The sequence below is a fragment of the Artemia sp. Qi Xiang Cuo genome, chromosome 5, assembly GCF_049724085.1.
Source record: "Artemia sp. Qi Xiang Cuo chromosome 5, ASM4972408v1, whole genome shotgun sequence".
In the NCBI taxonomy this organism is placed as follows: Eukaryota; Metazoa; Arthropoda; class Branchiopoda; order Anostraca; family Artemiidae; genus Artemia; species Artemia sp. Qi Xiang Cuo.
This window is the reverse complement of record NC_142798.1, coordinates 1,381,649-1,403,863: the sequence shown is the minus strand read 5'-3', so window position 1 is coordinate 1,403,863 and position 22,215 is coordinate 1,381,649. Positions and strand designations below refer to the sequence as shown.

Here is a 22,215-nt window from a genome sequence, read left to right as displayed (position 1 = left end):
CACGCCCACCATTCCTCCGAACACGTCCACTCAAAATTTTCAGATAGCCATTTTGTTCAGCGTAGTAGAAATTTCTGGTCATTAGGTCTTTGATCCCCCCCCCCTCCCAGCCCTCAGGGTAAGGGTTGTAAGTTATGCCCGGGGGCATATAAGGTTTTTATTGAAAATGTTGTCTTAGAAACTTTAAAAGGGCTCATTTGATTGGAAATTGAAAGGGTTAGTGCCTTTTTTGATAGTTGAAAGTGACTGGAGAGCGACTAACGCCCCTCGCACGCCCACCATTTCTCAAAACACATCGAATCAAAATTTTGAGATATCCATTTTGTTTAACGTAGTTGAAAGTTCTGGAAATTAGGTCTTAGAGGATGAAAACCACCCTAACAGCCCTTAGGGTAAGGGTTGTAATTCATACCCTGGGGGCATATAAGGTGTTTATAAAAAGTGTTGTAGTAGAAACTCAAAAAGGGCTCATTCGATTGGAAATCGAAAGGCCTAGTGCCCTTTTTAATAGTCGAATGAGATTGGAAGGCTTGACATTTTTATAGTAAAGATCGATTTGGGTATTATGTGTCATTTTTTGTTGTTGTTGTTGTTAGACCAGGGCACTTCGTATCGAAGGAGTTGTCGTAGGAACTTCGAAAAGGGCTCATTCAATTGAAAATAGAAAGGGCTGATGCCCTTTTTAATAGTCAAAAGTGATTGGAGGGCAACTAATGCGGAAAATAAAATAAAATCAAATAATCTACCAAGCGTGAAACTACCACAAATCAGGGAAAATAAATCAAATAATCTACCAAGTGTGAAACTACCAAAAATCAGCATCGATAAATAAATGAAACCCAAAACATAATTTGCACTTTACTGAAAAAAATACAAATGAATGTGCATTGTCCGTTTAATATACAAATACTGATATTTAGCAATCAAAATGTTAATACTATTTGATTTATTAAAGTTATAAAAGTAAAAACATTTATGTTTTTTTCAGTAAAGTGCAAACTATGTTCTGGCCTTGGGAAGGCATAGGGGTTTTGAGCCCAACTTTTGTTAATTTCTGCTCTTTTTGAGTTTGACTCAGTTTTTTATTGTAATATATGTTCGTTTTGGGTTTCACTTATTTATCGATGCTGATTTGTGGTAGTTTCACGCTTGGTAGATTATTTGATTTTATTTTTGCTCATTTTTTGTTTAATGGAGTTCTTTACTTTGCTTTGGAAAACTTATTTTGCAGAAAAAGTTTTTTTTAATTAATTTCATAAAGACACATCTTATGTTCACAATTATATGACCACATTAAACAAACATACTAATCTTTCCCCCAACATTAAGTAGATATAGCTACTGAAGTAAAACAAACGTAATCAAACCTGAGGTTTTTCTTTTAGAAAGAGTTGAACTTTCTATTGAATTCACAGTCAGTGCTTGATTTCAGGAACTGGATCTTTGTTTTTCATTGAACGAGAAAAAGAGAGAGAAATCAAACTAAATTTAAAAACAGGAACTTCTCCATGATAATGACGCGTATCCCCAGTTCTTGACATTTATAAAATAATTTATCACCATCTTATTATCAAAAGGTCGTATCCATGGTAACAAATCAGAATTAGAAAGCAAATGATATTAAAATAAAATAAACCTACTGAGAATGGCTCTAGCACTATTATAACCCGAAAAACACATAACTTAAGTGAGGGCCAAATACTTTCCATGGTTTTCAAGAAAATGATGTGCTTAGTCAATCGCCAAGAATTTTACGAGTGGGGGGGGGGGGACTACAAAGAATTCATCCTGTTTTAAGAATATTAATTCTATTTTTACACATATTTTGTGAATTATCAAAAAAGATACTCTACCGAAGCTGGCCTCGACTAGTTATACAAATCAAACAGTAAGTGGTAACGATAGTCCGTAGTAACGAACTGTAACCGAAACGTGCTAGCCGAAACTCTTAAAGAAGAAACTTTGATAGCAATGACTACATCAAAATAATTGAGTCTTTATGCTAATTCCATTTATATAAAATTCATTGAATTTGAAGTTACCCATTAAAGGCTAAGCGCCTGAAAAATTTGCCTGCTTAAAAAAAAAAATTGCAGGAAAGCACCCTCAAAAACTTAGTATGATTTATTTACAAAGTATGATTTATGAAAATCATACCATCAAATTCAGCATATCAGAGAACCCTGTTAAAGAGGTTTCAAGCTTTTATCTACAAAAATGTAGAAATTTGCTTTTTTTTTCCAGAGGAAAGATTACGGCTGCGTGTTTATTTTGTTTTATTTTTCCTCAAGGGTGGCCGTATCAAACCAACGGTCCAAGAATCTTGAGAGATTGTTTACCGTTCATTGAACGGAAAATAAAAGTTCTAGCGTGCTTTTTAAGAGGCAAATAAGATTGAGGCTGAGAAAAGGCCAATTTTCTCTCTTTTTGTGGCACCAAACTACGATTTTGCCCCAAAGTAGACTAAATTGATATCGATTCAAAGTTCTGAGATAGTCCATTGCTTTAAAAGTATCTAAAAACTACATATTGAGGGGAACTGAGCGTCCCGCCTTCCTATAAAATTCCCCCACACGCAAAATTGCGAAGTCAAAGAGAAAGCACAATCAGGTATCTCAAAATATCAATCAGATGGGGTAAGGGGTAACAAAAGGACCCGATATTAAAAACAGGTATAGGACAGGGGCGGTTGGTCTCCAATCACTTTTGACTTATAAAAAAGAGACACGAAATCTTAATTTCTGATCGAATGAGCATCATCCAAAGTTTAGATGACCATGAGGCGGAAGTGAGAATGGGAGAGGGGCAGCTCCCCTCCTATACGGAATAAATTCAGGCTCATTTTGGGTGTTAAGGTTACTTTTTACTTTCATAATAACAGCGTGGACCAGAAATATCCCAATAAATCTAGAGGGATTAAATATCAATTTCTTCCCCCTCCCGCCCCTTTCTTAGAACTAATTCTGCATTTACCTGAAGGCTCAATGAGAGTTAGTATGTTTTGGCGTTAAAATGTATCCTTTGTGGCATCTGCTCCCTTCTCTAACAACAAAACGATCAGAGAACCTACTGTAGAGGTTTAAAGCTCTCATCTGCAAATGTTTGGAATTGTGTATTATTTGCCTAAGAATGATCATGGATAAAACATCAAGTAAAAACGACAGGGAATTTACCTAAGATAGTGAAATAAATTTAGAGAAAAAAATTTCGGCTCTACATCCAAGAGCGAACTACGTATATAACTTAAATAAAACTTTATTATATATATTGTGACAATATTTAAACAATATTTATATTGTTAATATAAATTAAACAATAAAATGGGATCTTTAAAACTGAAATTGAAAAATTAAAACAGTCTCGACTTGGCTGTTTTTTTATAAGGAAGAGGCAGTGTGGTCTTCGTCGTTATTTAAATCATGGACGTATGTTGTTTGTTGTATTTATTTTTTTTTTTTTTCAGGACGACCGTATCAAGCCAAAGGACTAAGAAGATGGGGGATGGCTCATTCAAGCAAACATAAAGAGTTTTAAGTGCTTTTTTAAGTGATTAATTATAAAAAAAATTTACACAAAATAAGTTTTTCTAGGAAAAGTAAAGAACTCCATTAAATAAAAATGAGCAAAAATAAAATCAAATAATCTACCAAGCGGGAAACTACCACAAATCAGCATCGATAAATAAATGAAACCCAAAACGAACAGAAATTACAATACATAACAGAGTCAAACTCAAAACGAGCAGAAATTAACATAAGTTGGGCTCAAAACCCCTCTACCTTCCCAAGGCCAGAATATAATTTGCACTTTACTGAAAAAATATAAATGTTTTTACTTTTATAACTTTAATTTGTTTTGTGTCTAACTATCGGCTAACTATCGGCTAACAAAGTCTAAAAAAGTCTAACTATCGGCTAACAGTCAACTATCGGCAAATGTTTCCAAACAAAACAAAGAGAATTAAAAAAACTTTTTCCACAAAAAAAATTTTTCAAAGAAAAGTAAAGAACTCCATTAAACCAAAAATGAGCAAAAATAAAATCAAATAATCTACCAAGCGGGAAACTACCACAAATCAGCATCGATAAATAAATGAAACCCAAAACGAACAGAAATTACAATACATAACAGAGTCAAACTCAAAACGAGCAGAAATTAACATAAGTAGGGCTCAAAACCCCTATGCCTTCCCATGGCGAGAATATAATTTGCACTTTACTGAGAAAATGTATAAATATTTTTACTTTTATAACTTTAATCAATAAAATAACATTAACATTTTGATTACTAAATATCAGTATATGTATATTAAACTGACAATGGACATTCATATGTATTTTTTTCAGTAAAGTGAAAATTTTGTTCAGGCCTTGGGAAGGCATATTGGTTTTGCGCCCTAATTATGTTAATTTCTGCTCGTTTTGAGTTTGACTCGGTTATTTATCGTAATTTCTCTTCGTTTTGGGTTTCATTTATTTATCGATGCTGATTTGTGGTAGTTTCACGCTTGGTAGATTATTTGATTTTATGTTTGCTCATTTTTTGTTTAATGGAGTTCTTTACTTTTCTTTGAAAAATTTGTTTTGTGGAAAAAGTTTTTTTAATTAATTTCTGTTCGTTTTATATTGACATAGTCTTTTCAGGGAAGAAGAAAATAATACTTTAAATCTTTTCGATACTTTAAATCTTTTCAGAATACTTTAATTCTGATTTTGTGATAACCCTAAATATGCAGACGTTTTTAAGTTTGGGCGGCTTATGGATTGTAAAGGCTACGAGAGATATTTTTGAGATATTATTTTCTTCTTCCCTGAAAAGACTACGAGACTTCCCTACGAGAGATATTATTTTCTTCTTCCCTGAAAAGACTATGTCAATATAAAACGAACAGAAATTAATTTAAAAAACTTTTCCAAAAAAAAAAAATTTTTAATGAAAGTAAGGAACTTCATTAAACAAAAAATGAGCAAAAATAAAATCAAATAATCTACGAAGCGTGAAACTACCGCAAATCAACATCGATAAATAAATGAAACCCAAAACGAACAGAAATTACAATAAATAACCGAGTCAAACTCAAAACGAGCAGAAATTAACATAAGTTGGGATCAAAACCCCTCTACCTTCCCAAGGCCAGAATGTAATTTGCACTTTACTGAAAAAATATAAATGTTTTTACTTTTATAACTTTAATAAATAAAATAACATTAACATTTTGATTACTAAATATCAGTATATGAATATTAAACTGACAATGCACATTCATTTGTATTTTTTCAGTAAAGTGAAAATTTTGTTCAGGCCTTGGGAAGGCATATTGGTTTTGCGCCCTACTTATGTTAATTTCTGCTCGTTTTGAGTTTGACTCGGTTATTTATCGTAATTTCTCTTCGTTTTTGCCCTTCCTCTAGGGACGGATCGCCCTGCCTCTAGGGACTATGTAAAAATAATGCCTTTTCTTAATGGTGAAGATGTATAGCTGCATAGTGGATTGATATTCTGCTTGAGAATGCGAGGTCTCGGGTTTGATTCCCGCTGCCGTAAAGTTGGGGGACAGGCCTGCTACTTACCGGTAAAAAAAAGACCCATCAATTGAACCGTCGATTCGACGCTCTGAGTGCCATCAATGGCTCTTCTTATCTTTGTTGGTGAAAATATAATGCATTGTAATGCTTTTTTGTAATTCTGATTTTGTGATAACCCTAAATATGCAGACGTTTTTAAGTTTGGGCGGCTTATGGATTGTAAAGGCTACGAGAGATATTTTTGAGATATTATTTTCTTCTTCCCTGAAAAGACTACGAGACTTCCCTACGAGAGATATTATTTTCTTTTTCCCTGAAAAGACTATGTCAATATAAAACGAACAGAAATTAATTAAAAAAACTTTTTCCACAAAAACAAGTTTTTCAAAGAAAAGTAAAGAACTCTATTTAACAAAAAATGACCAAAAATAAAATTAAATAATCTACCAAGCGTGAAACTACCACAAATCAGCATCGATAAATAAATGAAACCCAAAACGAACAGAAATTACAATACATAACAGAGTCAAACTCAAAACGAGCAGAAATTAACATAAGTTGGGCTCAAAACCCCTATACCTTCCCAAGGCCAGAATATAATTTGCACTTTACTGAAAAAATATAAATGTTTTTACTTTTATAACTTTAATAAATAAAATAACATTAACATTTTGATTACTAAATATAAGTATATATATATATTAAACTGAGAATGCACATTCATTTGTATTTTTTCAGTAAAGTGAAAATTTTGTTTAGGCCTTGGGAAGGCATATTGGTTTTGCGCCCTACTTATGTTAATTTCTGCTCGTTTTGAGTTTGACTCGGTTATTTATTGTAATATCTGTTCGTTTTGGGTTTCATTTATTTATCAATGCTGACTTGTGGTAGCTTCATGTTTGGTAGATTATTCTATTTTATTTGTGCTCATTTTTTGTTTAATAGAGTTCTTTATTTTTATTTCAAAAATTTATTTTGTAGAAAAAGTTTTTTTAATTAATATTGGTTCATCTTGCATCGACGTTTTCTTACCAGAGAAAAAGAAAATAACGATTTAAGTCTTTTTGTTTTTTAAAACTTTATAGTTTGGCCTGCTATTTGTATGCTGGAGAATTTTTTTTTTGAATAACATACACCCTTTTAAAAATCTGGACGTAAGTAGAACTGTTTAATTTAGTTTCATACCTCCTCTAGTTGACCTGAAATGGAAAACTTGATACCATTCGAAAAAGAATCTGTTTACTTTCTTTGATAGCTTGGATACACTGACGCTATTTTGATTTGGTTAAATTTTAAGAGCAGAAGTAGCCCCGAGAGTTTGAACATAGTACCCTCAGTCGTTCTTGGGATACTGCTGAGATGCCTTATTGGAAATTAGCGTTATCACAGTGCCATTTGATTTAATCTTAAGGCAACATTTATTTTTTAAACATAATGGGCAAACGGCAGGGTGGGAGTGGAAGGGGGGTTAGTTGCCCTCCAATTACTTTCGACTATTAAAAAGGGCATCAACTCTTTCTATTTTCAATCGAATGAGCCCTTTTCGAAGTTCCCACGACAAATCCTTCGATACGAAGCGCCCTGGTCTAAATAACTTCAACAACAAAAAATAATACATTATGCCCACATCGATCTTTACTATAAAAATGTCAAGCCTTCCAATCACTTTTGACTATTAAAAAGGGCACTAGACCTTTCGATTTCCAATCGAATGAGCCCTTTTGGAAACGACAGCGCTCTCTGCAAATACCTTATATGCCCCCACGGCATAAATTACAACCCTTACCCAAAGATCTGTTAGGGTGATTATCATCCTCTAAGACCGAATTTCCAGAACTTTCAACTACGTTAAACAAAATGGCTATCTCAAAATTTTGATTGAATGTGTTTTGGGAAATGGTGGACGAGAGAGGGGCGGTAGTCGCTCTCCAATCACTTATCAACGATTAAAAATGGCCCTATCTTTTTCAATTTCCAATCAAATGAGCCCTTTTGAAGTTTCTACGACAAAACTTTCAACAAAAATCTTATATGCCCCCAGGGCATAACTTAAAACACTTGCCCTGAGTTCTGGGGAGGGGGTATCATTCTCAAAGACCTAATTTCCAAAAGTTTCTACGACGTTGAACAAAATGGCTATCTGAAAATTTTGGTTGGATGTGTTTGGAGGAAGGGTGGGCGTGAAGGGGGGTTAGTTACCCTCCAATCACTTTCGACTATTTCAAAAGGCACTAGCCCTCTAAATTTCCAATTGAATGAGCCCCTTTTGAAGTTTTTCGACAACTCTATCTATAAAAACCTTATATCCCCCCAGGGCAGAACTTACGACCCTTGCCCTTGGGGCTCTGAGGGGTTTGTCATCCTTAAATACATAATTTCAAGAACTTTCAACTACGGTGAACAAAATGACTATCTCTAAACCTTGATTGAATGTTTTTGGGGAAATGGTGGGCATAAGAAGGGGGTTAATTACTCTCCACTAACTTTCGACTATTAAAAAGGGCAATTTCAATTTCCAATCAAATGAGCCCTTTTTGAAATTTCTATAACAACTTTCTATATAAACTTTAAATGTCCCCAGGGCATAACTTAAAACCCTTGCACTGAGGGCTCTGAGGGGTTTATCATCCTAAAAGAACTAATTTCAAGAACTTTCAACTACGTTGAACAAAATGGATATCTCAAAATTTTGATTGGATGTGTTTTTTGAAAATGGTGGGCGCAAGAGGGGCGTTAGTCGCTCTCCAATCACTTTTCAACTATTAAAAAAGGCTCTAGCTCTTTCAATTTCCAATTGAATAAGCCCTTTTGAAGTTTCTATGCTTTCAATAAAAACCTTATATACCCCAGGGTATGACTTACAACCCTTGCCCTGAGGGTTGTGCCGGGGGGAGGGGTTGTCATCCTTAAAGACCTAATTTCCAAAACTTTCAACTACGTTGAATAAAATGGCTGTCTGAAAATTTAATGGCTATCTGGAAATGGTGGGCGTGGAAGGAGTCTTAGTTACCTTCCAATCACTTTAGACTATGAAAAAGGGCACAATCCATTTGAAGTTCCATTTAAATAAGCCCTTTTTGAAACTTCTCCGACAAGGCGTTGTATATACACCTTATAAACCCCTAGGGCATAACCTACAACCCTTGCCCTGAGGGCTGTGGAGGAGTGTCCTCCTCAAAAACAAAATTTCTATCTGGAAATCCACAACACTGAACAAAATGCTATCTAAAAATTTTGATTGGATGTGTTTGGGGGAAAGGTGGGAACGAGGGGGGCTAGTTGCCGTCAAATCACTTTCGACTATTAAAAGGGTACTAGACCTTTGAATTTCAAATCGAATGAGCCCATTTTCAAGTTTCTACGACAACGCGTTCTATAAAACTTTAAATGCCCACAGGGCATAACTTACAACCCTTGTCCTGAGGGCTGTGAGGGGGTTTTCCTCCTCAAAGACCTAATTTACAGAACTTGAAACTACGTTGAATAATGTGGCTATCTCAATATTTTGATTGGATGTTTTTGGGGAAAAGGTGGGCGTGAGAGGGAGGTTAGTTGCCCTCCAATCACTTTCGACTATTAAAAAGGGCATAAGCCCTTTCATTTTTCAATTGAATGAGCCCTTTTTGATGTTTTTACAACATCGCTTTCTATAAAAACCTTACATGCTCCCAGGGCATAACTTACAACCCTTGCCCTGAGGGTTGTGGGGGGGGGGGGGACGGGTTGTCATACTTAAAGACCTAATTTCCAAAACTTTCAACTCAAAAACTTTCATCCAAATGAAATTCTGAGACAACCATTTGGTTCGTCATAATTGAAAGGTCCATTAAATATGCCTCTGGGGATAACAAGACCCCCACTTCCATTGGGGAAATGGCTGTAAGTTCTGCAATTTGTCCATTCTTTACAGATAGTATTAGTACATTTCAATGCCCAAATTGTCTAATTCTCCTGAGGCTTCAGATAAATTATAGGAAAGGGTCTAGGGGGGATAGGAGTTAATCTATCATCTTCCTTCATTTAGATAAAGCCTGGGCAAGGGTGCTGCAGAGAGGTGCCTCCTTTTTTATTCCACAAAACGTTTCTATGTCTATTTTGAATCTTCACTTAACTAAACGGTTGTGTAAGTATACATCAGCTATATGAAGGAGTGACAAGAGGCAGGTGCCTCAAAGATAGCTTTTTAATGCCCAATAATTCTAACTCTCATTGAACCTTCATATAAATACAGAATGAGTTTTGGGGAAGTAATGGGAGGTAGAAATTGATATCTAATCTCTCTTGATTCCCGGAGATATTTTTGGTCTACACCTTTATAACTAATATTGGGAGAAGGGGTAACAGAATCACTCTCATTGCTACAATTATTTTTCTACGTAGCCTAAATATTGCATTCACAAGCCTACCGGCACACAGGGGGGAGGGGCAAGACAGGGCATCATGGACCTTGCCCAAAAATACTTGGGCAAAGGGAGGGGGTACTACCAGAAGCTTTGTTTTCACCGATTTTAAATAGTAATTTCCCCTTTTCATAGGCAGCGCAACAGCGCTGCCTAAATAAAGAACGATGTAGGCACAATGTATTACTATTATTTATTTTTTTGGTTTGTTTCTTTTAGACCAGGGCACTTCGTATCGAAGGAGTTGTCGTAGAACCTTCGAAAAGGGCTTATTCGATTGAAAATTGGAAGGGCTTGTGCCCTTTTTAATAGCCAAAAGTGATTGGAAGGCAACTAAAACCTATTCCACGCCCACTATTTCCCAAAACGCATCCAATCAAAATTTTTAGATAGTCATTTTGTTCAACGTAGTTGAAAGATCTGTAAATTATGTCTTTCAGGAGGAAACTCCCCCCCCCCCCCCAAAGCCCTCAGGGCAAAGGTTGTAAGTTATGCCCTGGAGGCATATAAGGTTTTTATAGAAAGCGTTGTCGTACAAACTTCCAAAAGGGCTATTTCGATTGGAAATTCGAAGGGCTAGTGCCCTTTTTAATAGTCTAAAGTAATTGGAAGTAAACTAGCCCCCCTCTCACACGCACCCTTCCACCAAACACATCCAATAAAAATTTTGAGATAGGCATTTTGTTCAACGTAGTTTAAAATTCTGGAAAGTCTATGAGGATGACTAACCCCCCAGAGCTCCCAGGGAAAAGTTTGTAAGTTATGCCCTGGGGGCATATAAGGTTTTTATAGATAGCGTTCTCGTAGAAACTTCAAAAGGGGCTCATTCAATTGGAAACTGAGAGGGCTAGTGCCCTTTTTAATAGTCCAAATTGATTTGAAGGCAACTAACACCCCTTCCACGCCCACCATTTCCACAAACATACCCAATAAAAATTTTGAGATAGCCATTATGTTCAAGGTAGTTGCAAGATCTGGAAATTATATCTTTGAGCATGACACTCCACCAAGGTCTTCAGGGCAATGGTTATAAGTTATGCCCTGGGGGCATATATGGTTCTTATGGAAGGAATGCTCGTATAAAATTCAGAGAGGGCGCATTTGATTGGAAATTGAAAGGGCTAGTACCCTTTTTAATAGTCGAAGTAATAGGAGAGTAACTAGCCCCCCTCTCACGCCCACCATTTCCCCAAACACATCCAATCAAAATTTTGAGATAGCCATTTTGTTCATCGTAGTTGAAAGTTCTAGAAATTATGTCTATGAGGATGAGAAACCCCCCATATCTTTGAGGGGGATGGTTGTGATTTATTCCCTGGGGGCAAAATAAGGTTTTTATAGATAGCGTTATCGTAGAAACTTCAAAAAGGCTCATGCAATTGGAAATTGAAAGGGCTAGTGCCCTTATTAATAGTCGAAAGTGATTGGAGGGCAACTAACCCCCATCTAACGCCACCATTTCCCCAAACACCAATCCAATCAAAATTTTGAAATAGCATTTTTGTTCAACATAGTTGATAGCTCTGGAAATTATGTCTTTAAGGATGACAACCCCCCTCCCCACAGCCCTCGGGGTAATGGTTATAAGCTATGCCATGGGGGCATATAAGGTTTTTATGGAAAGGGTTCTCGTAGGAACTTCAAAAAGGGCTCATTCGACTGGAAATTGAAAAGCTAGTTCCCTTTTTGATAGTAGAAAATGATTGGAAGGCAACAAACCCCCCTACTGACCCCAACTATTTCCCCAAACACATCCAATCAACGTTTTTGAGATAACCATGTTTTTCAACGTAATTTAAAGTTCTGGAAATAATGTATTTGAGGATAACAAACCTCCCACATCCCTCAGGGCGAGGGTTGTAATTTATGCCCTGGGTGCATATAAGGTTCTTATAGATAGCGTTGTCGTAGAAACTTCAAAAATGGATCATTCAATTCAAAATTGAAACGGATAGTGCCCTTTTAAATAATCAAAAGTGATTGAAGGGCAACTAACCCCCCTCTGACGCCCACCATTTCCCCAAACACAACCAATCAAAATTTTGAGATAGACATTTTGTTCAACGTAGTTTAAAGTTCTGGAAATTAGGTTTTCAGGATGACGACCCCCACAACCCTTAGGGAAAGGTTGTAAATTATGCCCTGAAGGAATATAAGTTTTTTTTATAGAAAATTTTGTCGCAGAAACTTCAAAAAGGGGTCATTCCATTGGAAATTTAAAGGGCAAGCTCCCTTTTTAATAGTTGAAAGTGATTGGAGGGTAACTAACCCCCCCCCCCGCTCACGCCCACTATTTCCCCGAACACATCCAATCAAAATTTTGAGATAGCCATTTGGTTCAATGTACTTAAAAGTTCTAGAAATTATGTCTTTGATGATAACAAACCCCCACACCCCTCAGGGCAGGGGTTGCAAGTTATTCCTTGGGGGCATATAAGGTTTTAAAACATATCGTTGTCGTAGAAACTTCAAAAAGGGCTCATTCAATTGGAAATTGAAAGGGATAGAGAAATTTTTAAAAGTCGAAAGTGATTAGAGGGCAACTAACCCCCCTCTGAAGCCTACCACTTCCCAAAACACACACAATCAAAATCTTGAGATAGCCATTTTGTTAAACGTAGTTTAAAGTTCTGGAAATTAGGTCGATGACAGCCCCCTCCCCCACAGCCCTCAGGCTAAGGGTTGCAAGTTATGCCCTGGGGGCATATAATGTTTTTATAGAAAGGGATGTTGTAGAAACTTCAAAAAGGGCTCATTCGATTGGATATTGAAGGGGCTAGTGCCCTTTTTAATAGTCGAAAGTGATTGAAGAGCAATTAATCCCCCTATCGCGCCCACAATTTCCCCAAACACGTCCAATCAAAACTTTGAGATAGCCATTTTGTTCAACAGAGTTTAAAGATCTGGAAACCAAGTCTTTGGAATGATACCCCCCCTCCCCACACACAAACGTATGAAGCTAGGAGAGGAAAGGAGATAATAAACGATAAATAAAACCAAAAAGGGTGAGAAAACGAGGATTTTGTCAGCCAGTGGTAAAATATGAAGACGAAAAACCAGCAAATATTTCGACAAGGACCTCCGAAAAGCCGTCCTAAGTGCCAAAAAAAAAACTAACCTTTTACAGTTCACTAGAGAAGATCCGAACAAACACTGAATAAAAGGCCAAAACCAATGAAAAAAAAAAAGAATTTTACCGAAGAGATTGTGTAAGAATCCTTTGCCTAGCAATACTTTTTACTCTTCTGCCATTTCGGTTTTCACTAGATATTTTAATAGGTTCTCTTAAGTTCGATTGGGTGCAAATATCAAAAGAGTATTTTAGTATTAAATTGTTATAAATTGGGCTTAATGAAATGTCTCCGGTGTCCCTATTTATAGCCAAATTCCTGTTTATATATATATTTTTTTATCTCAATTACCTCTTTGGAAGATTGCGGTAGGCCATTTACAGTAGATATCAAAGTTGCCTCCTCAAAAAGAACAAGATCTATAGGATCTCCGAAAATAATCTGGGCCAATTAGGAATCTAAGTTGTCATTTTTATTTATCAATCTCAGGGACGTATCTATTGAAATTTTGTGTTCCTGCAAACGTTCACTAAGTTTTTGATAGGTCCTACAAATGTAAAATATCCCACATGAAGACGGGACTCTGTAGACACCACTACCCAGTACATGGTCAGTTTTATCTTTTCCTGAGTTGAAAAAATGTTCAACCTTTTGTTCCCTTTTGAAAGAAAAAGAGTGATTGTGTTGGGTACGGAATCAAGGGGTACAGGCTCCCTATTTTGTTGTCTTATCTTTTTTGATCGTCAGTTTATGGTATTTTCAATAATGTTTATACGGTAATCATTGCAGAACGGAATATTTTTGATATAATTCAATTGAAAATTTACATGGGTTCGTGAAAATACTTTTAAAACTCTGTCGACTATAGAGACTATTACTCCTCTTTTAACAGAAGAAGGGTGATTTGACGAGTAGTGTAGATACCGATCATTATGGGTCGGCTTTCTGTATATAGAAAATTCAAGGCTAGGAGTATTTTTTATAATCAAAACATCCAAGAAAGGTAGCTTTCCTGAATCTTCTAGTTCCATTGTGAACTGGAGATTTGAACCAAAAGAGTTTAAATGTACCAAAAAATCTCCAAGAGAGTCCTAGCCAGGCCCCCCCCCCCCGCGCACACACGACCCTCAGGGGAAGGGTTTTAGGTTATGCCCTGAGGGCATATAAGGTTTTTTTTTTTACATAAAGTGTTGTCGTAGAAACTTCAAAAAGGGCTCATTCGATTGGAAATTGAAAGGGCTATTACCCCTTTTAATAGTCGAAAGTGATTGGAGAACAACCAACCCCCTCTCACGCCCACCATTTCTCAGAACACATTCCATCAAAATTTTGTGATAGCCATACGTAGTTGAAAGGTCCAGAAACTACATCTTTGAGGATAACAAACCCCCAGAAACCCCAGGGCAAAGGTTGTTAGTTATGCCATGGGGGCATAGAAGGTTTTTATAGAAAGCGTTGTCGTAATAACTTTAATAAGGGCTCATTCAATTGGGAATTGAGAGGGCTGGTGCCCTTATTAATAGTCAAAAGCGATCGGAGGGCAATTGCCCTCCCCCCCAAAGCCCTTAGGGCTAAGGTAGTAAGTTATGCCCTGAGGGCATATAAGGACTTTGTAGAAAGCGTTGTCAATTCAAAAAGGGATCATTTGATTGGACATTGAAAGGGCTAGTGCCCTTTTAATAGTCGAAAGTGATTGGAAAGCAACTAACTCCCCTCTCACGCCAACCATTTCTCCAAACGCATCCAATCAAAATTTTGAGATAGCCATTTTGTTCATCGTAGTTCAAAGTTCTGGAAATTGTCTCTTTGAGAATGACAATCCCCCACATCCCTCAGGGCGAGGGTTGTAATTTATGCCCTGGGGGCATATACTGTTTTTATAGATAGCATTGTAGAAACTTCAAAAGGGCTTATTCATTTGGAAACTGAAAGGGCTAGAGCCCTTTTTAATAAGCGAAAGTGATTGGAGGGCAACCAACCCCCCTCTCACACTCATTATTTCCCCAAATACATCCAATCAAAATTTTGAGACAGCCTTTTTTTCAACATAGTTGAAAGTTCTGGAAAATAAGTCTTTGAGGATCATAACTCTCCACAGCCCTCAGGGTAAGGGTTGTAAGATGCCCTGGGCGCAAATAAGGTTTCTATAGAAAGGGTTGCAGTCGGAATTTCAAAAGGGGTTCATTCGACAGGAAATTGAAAGGCCTAGTGCCCTTTTTAATAGTAGAAAGTGAATGGACGGCAAATAGCCCCCCTCTCACGCCCATCATCTCCCCAAACACATCCAATCAACATTCTGAGACAGTCATTTTTTTCAACATAGTAGAAAGTTCTGAAAATTATGTCTTTGAGGATGACAAACCTCCCACAGAAACTGAAAGGGCTGGTGAACTTTTTAGAAGTCGAAAGTGATTGGAGGACAACTAGCCCCCCTCTCACGCTCATCATTTCCCAAAACACATCCAATGAAAATTTTTAGATAGCCATTTTGTTCAACATAGTTTAAAGTTCTGAAAATTAGGTCTTTGAGGATGACCCCCCTACCCTTAGGACAAAGGTTGTAAGTTATGCCCTGGGGATATATAAGGTTTTCATAGAAAGCGTTGTTGCAGAAACTTCAGAAAGGGCTCTATTGGAGGTGGAAGGTACGGGAGTCACCACTTATTGGTGCAAAAATGGCGCAAAAATGGTATATGCCACTTACTAGAGGGGGGAAGCCCCTTGACGGCGCCAAATATTAGTGGGATGCCCGCGCTTACCCCAACGGTTCTGTAAATATCGGGTTTGGTAATACCCAATTTACAGTATACCCTGCCCCAGGGTATGATAATGTGATCGAGCTGTCAAATGGCCCCTTTAAGGCCAAGTGTACCCGTCCTGGGTTACCGCGAATATTTCTAACTATTTCCTTGGACTCTACCTAGGCTAAAAAGTCAAAGATTATATAGTATAAAAAACCTTAATGTATTCAGTCATGCTTATAAAAGAACTCAAACGGAACTGAAAATTACACTTCTCATTTTCCCCCAGATCGCTCATCCGGCCGCGTGCCTGCGATGGGTGGTAGATGGATTTTTCCAGCCAATCCAAAGGCTTACTAATTACTGCCCTACTTCAAATGAATCGGCTTTATAACCCTTCTTATACCCCCTGACAATTCGGACCAAACCTGTTCTCTGAAAGTAGCTTTTCAGCTATGGTGAATCATCCCTAACTGCGTAATTAAAGCCTCGTGGTTTGTTTAACAAACTTTTGTTTAAAAAAGAAAAAAATGGCGCAGCCAAAATTAACAATTATTACTGGGGGAAAAGAGAATAACTAAGGGACCAAAAGAAAAGAATCTGGGAAGAGCATTTATCTGAAACAAACTAGGACCAACGGTCCCAACAGGCTCATTCAATTGGAAATTGAAAGGGCTAGTGTCCCTTTTAATAGTTGAAAGTGATTGGAGGGCAACTAACCCCCTCTCACGCCCACCATTTCCCCCAACATATTCAATCAAAATTTTGAATAACCATACGTAGTTGCAAGGTCCGGAAACCATGTCATTGAGGATGACAAACCCTTACAGGCCTCAGGGCAAAGGTTGTAAGTTATGCCCTGGGGGCATATAAGGTTTTTATAGAAAGCGTTGTCGTCGAACTTTAATAAAGGCTAATTTAATTGGGAATTGAGAGGAGTACTGCCCTTATTAACGTCAATCATGCCCATCATTTCCCCAAATACTTCTGATCAACATTTTGACATAGCGAATTTTTTGAACCTAGTTGAAAGGTCTGGATATTATGTTTTTGAGTATGACGCCCCCCCCCCCGCAGCCCTCAGGCCTAAGGTTGTTAGTTATGTCCTGGGGACATATAAGGTTTTTGTAGAAAGCGTTGTCGTAAAAACTTCAAAAAGGGCTCATTCGATTCGAAATTGAGAGGGCTATTGCTCTTTTTAAGTAGAAAGTAATCAGAGGGAGAATACCCCCCCCCACGCCCATCATTTCCACAAACAGGTCCCAGAAACATTTTGATATGGCCATTTTGTTCAACGTAGTTGAAAGGTGTGAAAATTATTTCTTTGAGGATAACAACCTCAAAGTTTCCGATCAACGGTTCGATATGGCCATTTTGTTCAACGTAGTTGAAAGGTCTGGAAATTATGCATTTGAGGATGACAACCCTCCCCCCATAGCCCTCAGGACAAGGGTCGTAAGTACTGCCCTTGGGGCATATAAAGCGTTTCTAGAAAGTGTTTTTCGTAGGGGCTTCAAAAAGGGCCCATTCGATAGGAAATTGAGAGGACTAGAACCTTTTTTATTAGTTGAAAGTGATCAGAGGGCAAATGACCCCCCCCCCACGCCCAGCATTTCCCCAAACATTTCCAATCAAAATATTGAGATAGCTATTTTTTTCAACGTATTTAAGAGGTCTGGAAATTGCATCTTTGGGGATAACAAGAGTTTCAAGTTATACCCTGGGGGCATATAAGATCTTTATAGAAAACATGGTCATATAAACGTCGGAGGGGGTTCATTGGATTGGTAATCAGACGCTCTAAAGCTCTTTTTAAGAGTCAAACTGATTAGAGGGCAGCTACCCCCCCCCCCCTCCCACACACACACACACACACGTTGTATTGTCCCGAAATACATCTAATAGAAATTTTGAGATAGCCGTTCTATTCAAAAGTCTAAATATAATAAAACAAAGCTTTTGGGGTTGAAACGAACCCCAGAGATTAGGGGCAAGAGTTATGGGTTATGCCCAGGGGGTATTTAAGGTTCTTATGGAAGGGATGGTTGTTTAACTTAAGAAGTGGCTCAGTCTTCTACTCTGAAAAAGACTATGTCAACAAAAAACGAACAGAAATTATTAAAAAAAACTTCTTCCACAAGATAAGTTTTTCAAAAAAAGTAAAGAACTCCATTAAACCAAAAATGAACAAAAAAACAATCAAATAATCTACCAAGCATATAACCAACACAAATCATTATCAATATATAAATGAGACCCAAACAAACAAAAATTAAAATAAATAACATAGTCAAACTCGAAACAAGTAGAAATTAATATGAGTAGGGTTCTAAATCCCTATGCTTTCTAAAGGCCAGAATATAATTTGTATTTTACTGAAAAAAATTCTTTTAAATGTCTTGATTTTTATGCCTTCAAGAAATCAAAAATTAATTAAGATTTTAAGGAATAAATGTCAGCCTACACATAATGCACATTTTTTTCAGTAAATTCATTTGAATTTCCGTTACCGCGAACTGTTTGATTAGCCGTTCTTAATGAATTGACGCTTCCAACTGTCAGGGGACTGCCCCCTTCCCTATCCCCTACTTTTTACACTAAAGTTTGACTTTTTGCCACATTTCTTTTAGAACAATGGTCAAATACAAGAGCAACTGAATTGGAAAGAAAAGACTTTTTTAAAGCACTAAAATACTAGGCATGCGTTGGCATACCTAGTAAGGGGTTGAGGGGGCAGCCCCCCCTCACATAAAGACTAATTGGTGTTCGTTGTATTCAATTTTAATGCTGATTCTTACTTTCAGGTGAAAAACTTCTGTTTTTTTTTCTAATTTAGGACTAGACCCATTCCCGACTCTTTTTAATTGCCAGTGTGTTTGAGATGACAATAACCACGAATGTAATCAAAGACCAATAGTCAAACTTTATTGGTCAGTAAATCGCATTTTTCCTTTTAATTGTTGTTCTTATAAAATTCCACCTGAGCTCGCTATGGTGTTTACAAAAGTGTTGCCATGGTCGCAATACTTTTTCATTTATAAAATATTTAGCTTCCTATGAATTTCAAAAAGATACAATACAATAGAAAAGTAATGTATTCCAACAATAAAAATTAAGGCCATGGTAACAAAAATCTCAACACAAAAATGAAGTGCTTGCGCAAGCAACAAGGAACAGTACCTAACATGAACCACTTAAGGGAGTGGTCCAAAATAATCATAGTTGCAGCAATAGTTCCATGCAACTGCTGCAACAATAAACAATCATAGTTGCAGCAACTGCTGCAGCCTAGTAAAGAATGGAATACAGCCCGTAATAACCGATAATCTAAAAACACGTTTGTAAAAAAAAAAACTTTCTAGTGAGAAAAATCCTTCAATGAAAGGTGATGCAGCAATATCTATATAGCAATAGCTTATAGCTGTCCCGGTTGCAGCAATAGTATTCAAACATGGCGGTCGTTCACTATTTACGCTAAATCTGTAATAAATGGCTAAGAGCATGCGCCACAAAACGGCTTAAAAAGGGTAGGGGAGACCAGCTCACCTTCACCACGGCCCAGGTTCGTCATTTCAAAATTACTCGAACACATAGTGTTCAAAACCCAGGAAACTTTGCCAATGGAAGAGCCATCTACTAGCGATACTTTATTAGTGCAGAGGATTTGCCTTCAGTTGTAAGTAAATTTGTTTAATAATTGGTATATTTTTTCCTGCAGAATGCTATATTTTATGTCTTAGAAAAAAAGCTCTTCAAGAGCTATTTTAAAAGATTTGGTAATTGTCTGTTACCTAATATATCTCTCAGTTTATGCTATCACTCTCCTCAAAATCATTTGGCACCATCTATCAAGAGTTACAGATTAGACCAAAACTTCATGTAGATGACCCTTTGCCCACGTTTGCCACAAATTTCCTGCTCAGGTTCGCCAGGCTAGGGTATGGCGAACCATGGCTGGTGAACCTGGGCTGGTGAGCTTTCATTTTGTTTTCATTGTAGTAGTTTGTTATGTGTTGTTGTACTATTATGTATTTTACTAGTTCTGTATTTTTCAGAAATATTGTGTATTTTACTATTAATATTCTGTATTTTACTAGCCCATCTAAATGAAGAGTTGTTACTGGCAATAATAATAGGATAAAAACAATTGGATCGAGTCTATTTGCATGCCCAGAAGTTGCGACATTGATTCGAAATTTAAGAGTTTGTTATGTTGATGTAACATTCGACGAAGAATATTGAGACGAAACGTATTACCTTGAGGTTACTACGTAAAAAAGACCTCTTGAAATTTTATTTGATCTTTCAAGCTCAGAACACATTATATTTCTGTCAAAAAAAAACTGGGCAATCCAACTAACATATTCTAAAGTTTGAAGTAGTCAATGTTGTTTCCTTGCCAAAATAAGTAGGTTATACATCATGACAAAAGACAAGGCTGAAAACTTTGAAAAATTTAAGACTGGACATGTAGGCTAAACTTCTTCTGCAAAAGTCTTCAATGTTACATCAAGCATATTGGTGCACTATTCTGTATTTTATTAATAGTATATTTTCTTTTGTTTTCAGACATCATGCGAACGCCAAAGCCTGCTACAGAAAGGAAAAAAGGTACGACTGAACCAGAACTGCTTCATGAAGCTGTGATAGAAGTAATTGAGAAGCAACTTCCAAAGGCAACAGCTTCAAGAAAATACCAGATTCCTCGTGCAACCTTACGAGATTATGTGAGAAGAATCAGCAAGAACGGCCTGGAGGTTAGAAGTTTGCCTCTCTCTTTTTTTCACCATGATACGCCACTCGTAGTATTTTTACGGACGAACAAGAACGGGCTCTTGTCAAGTACCTGCAAATAATATGCCATATGCATTATAGACTATCACAACTCGAGCTACGTCAACTTTGTTACAAATACGCCACGTCGAAGCAGCTTAAAATTCCAGATTCATGGACTTGTGGTGAGAAAAATCAAGCTGCGGGAGAGGATTGGTATCGGGGGTTTATGCAGCGACACCCCGAGCTTACAATCCGACAGGCAGAAGCTACCAGTCTGGGAAGGGCTACTGCCTTCAACCGCTTTACAGTTCAGCAGTTCTTTAACAATCTTTGGACTCTATACGATCGTCACTGCTTTAGCCCAGAAAATATTTGGAACGTCGATGAGACAGGATTATCGACTGTTCACAAGCCAGGCACTGTCATTGCTGAAAAGGGCCAAAGGCAAGTCAGAAAGGTAACCTCTGGCGAAAGAGGGCAGAATATCCCGCTTTGTATCTATGTTAGTGCTACTGGAAATAAAGTTCCTCCAATGATGATTTTTCCAAGAAAAACGTGCACTGATATCCTACTAAAGGGAGCTCCACCAGGGACCATTGGATTCAGAAGTGAAAAAGCTTCTGGATGAATGACGACCGAGATCTTTGTCATTTGGCTGAACCACTTTATTAGTCATGTAAAACCAACAAAATCAAAACCAGTTCTTCTTATTTTGGACAATCATATTACCAGATATTCTAGCGATCTGCTTGAGCTGGCTAAGGAGAACGGTGTTAATCTTTTAACCGTGCCCCCACATACGACTCATAAACTGCAGCCTCTGGATTGCTCCGTTATGTTTCCGATTAAGGCATACTACAATCAAGAAGCCGCAGTTTTAATGAGCAGAAACAAATGCAAAACCATAGCCATTGCTAATGTTGCAGAAATTTTTGGCTCATCTTACTTCAAGGCTGTTACTCAAGAAAGCATAATCAGCGGGTTCTGCTGCACAGGACTTCATCCATTCAACCCAGAAATTTTTCAAGACCACGAATACCTAAGTTCATCCGTTTCCGACAGACCAGAAGTACCACCACTGGCCCCTTTCAGCTCAGAAGGTAACTCTGCGTGATATTCAGAAGCACCATGTGCAAGTGAACCAGCCCTGAGAGACTCGAGTCCAGAACAGCTGCCTGCTATAATGTCTGGTTCTGTTAACGATAGCTATTCAGAAATTATAGATCTTTTCCCATTGCCGAAAGGATTCCCCAGGAAGCAGAAAAGAAGAACTGCAAATAGAAAGAAAACAGAAATCCTAACAGATACTCCAGTAAAAGAAAGAATTCAGCAAGAGGTGGAAAAGAAAAATAAGAAACAAAAAGTGCTAGAAATGAAGAAACTAAGCAAGACAGTTGCGAAGTAATATAAATTTCCAAAAAGGAAGCTTTTTTGCGAAGCATTTGAGTATAAAAGCAGCTCTGAAAATTTTGTAGTTGATTCTGATTATTGCAGTGACGAGAGTCTGAATGTTGGCGATGTCGAGGCTGAAACTGAAATATCTGGAGAGATTACAGTCGGTGATTTCATTCTCACTGGAATCGATGGGAAAAGAAGCGAGAAAACATACTATGTTGCGTCGGTGCTAGAAATCAAGGGTGATGATCTTGATGTCAAATTTCTCAAAAAGGTTGAACCAGACAAGTTTGTTTATACAGATGAA

At 37.3% G+C, this 22,215-nt stretch overlaps 1 protein-coding gene and 1 pseudogene across 1 annotated transcript in view; one reads left to right on the top strand and one right to left on the bottom strand.

Annotated features, from left to right (window-relative positions):
• Positions 1–22,215, bottom strand: part of Galphas (G protein alpha s subunit) — a 148,707-nt gene that overhangs the window by 31,270 nt on the left and 95,222 nt on the right. The gene's annotated exons all lie outside the window — the stretch shown is intronic.
• Positions 20,652–21,627, top strand: LOC148951705 (uncharacterized; annotated as a pseudogene).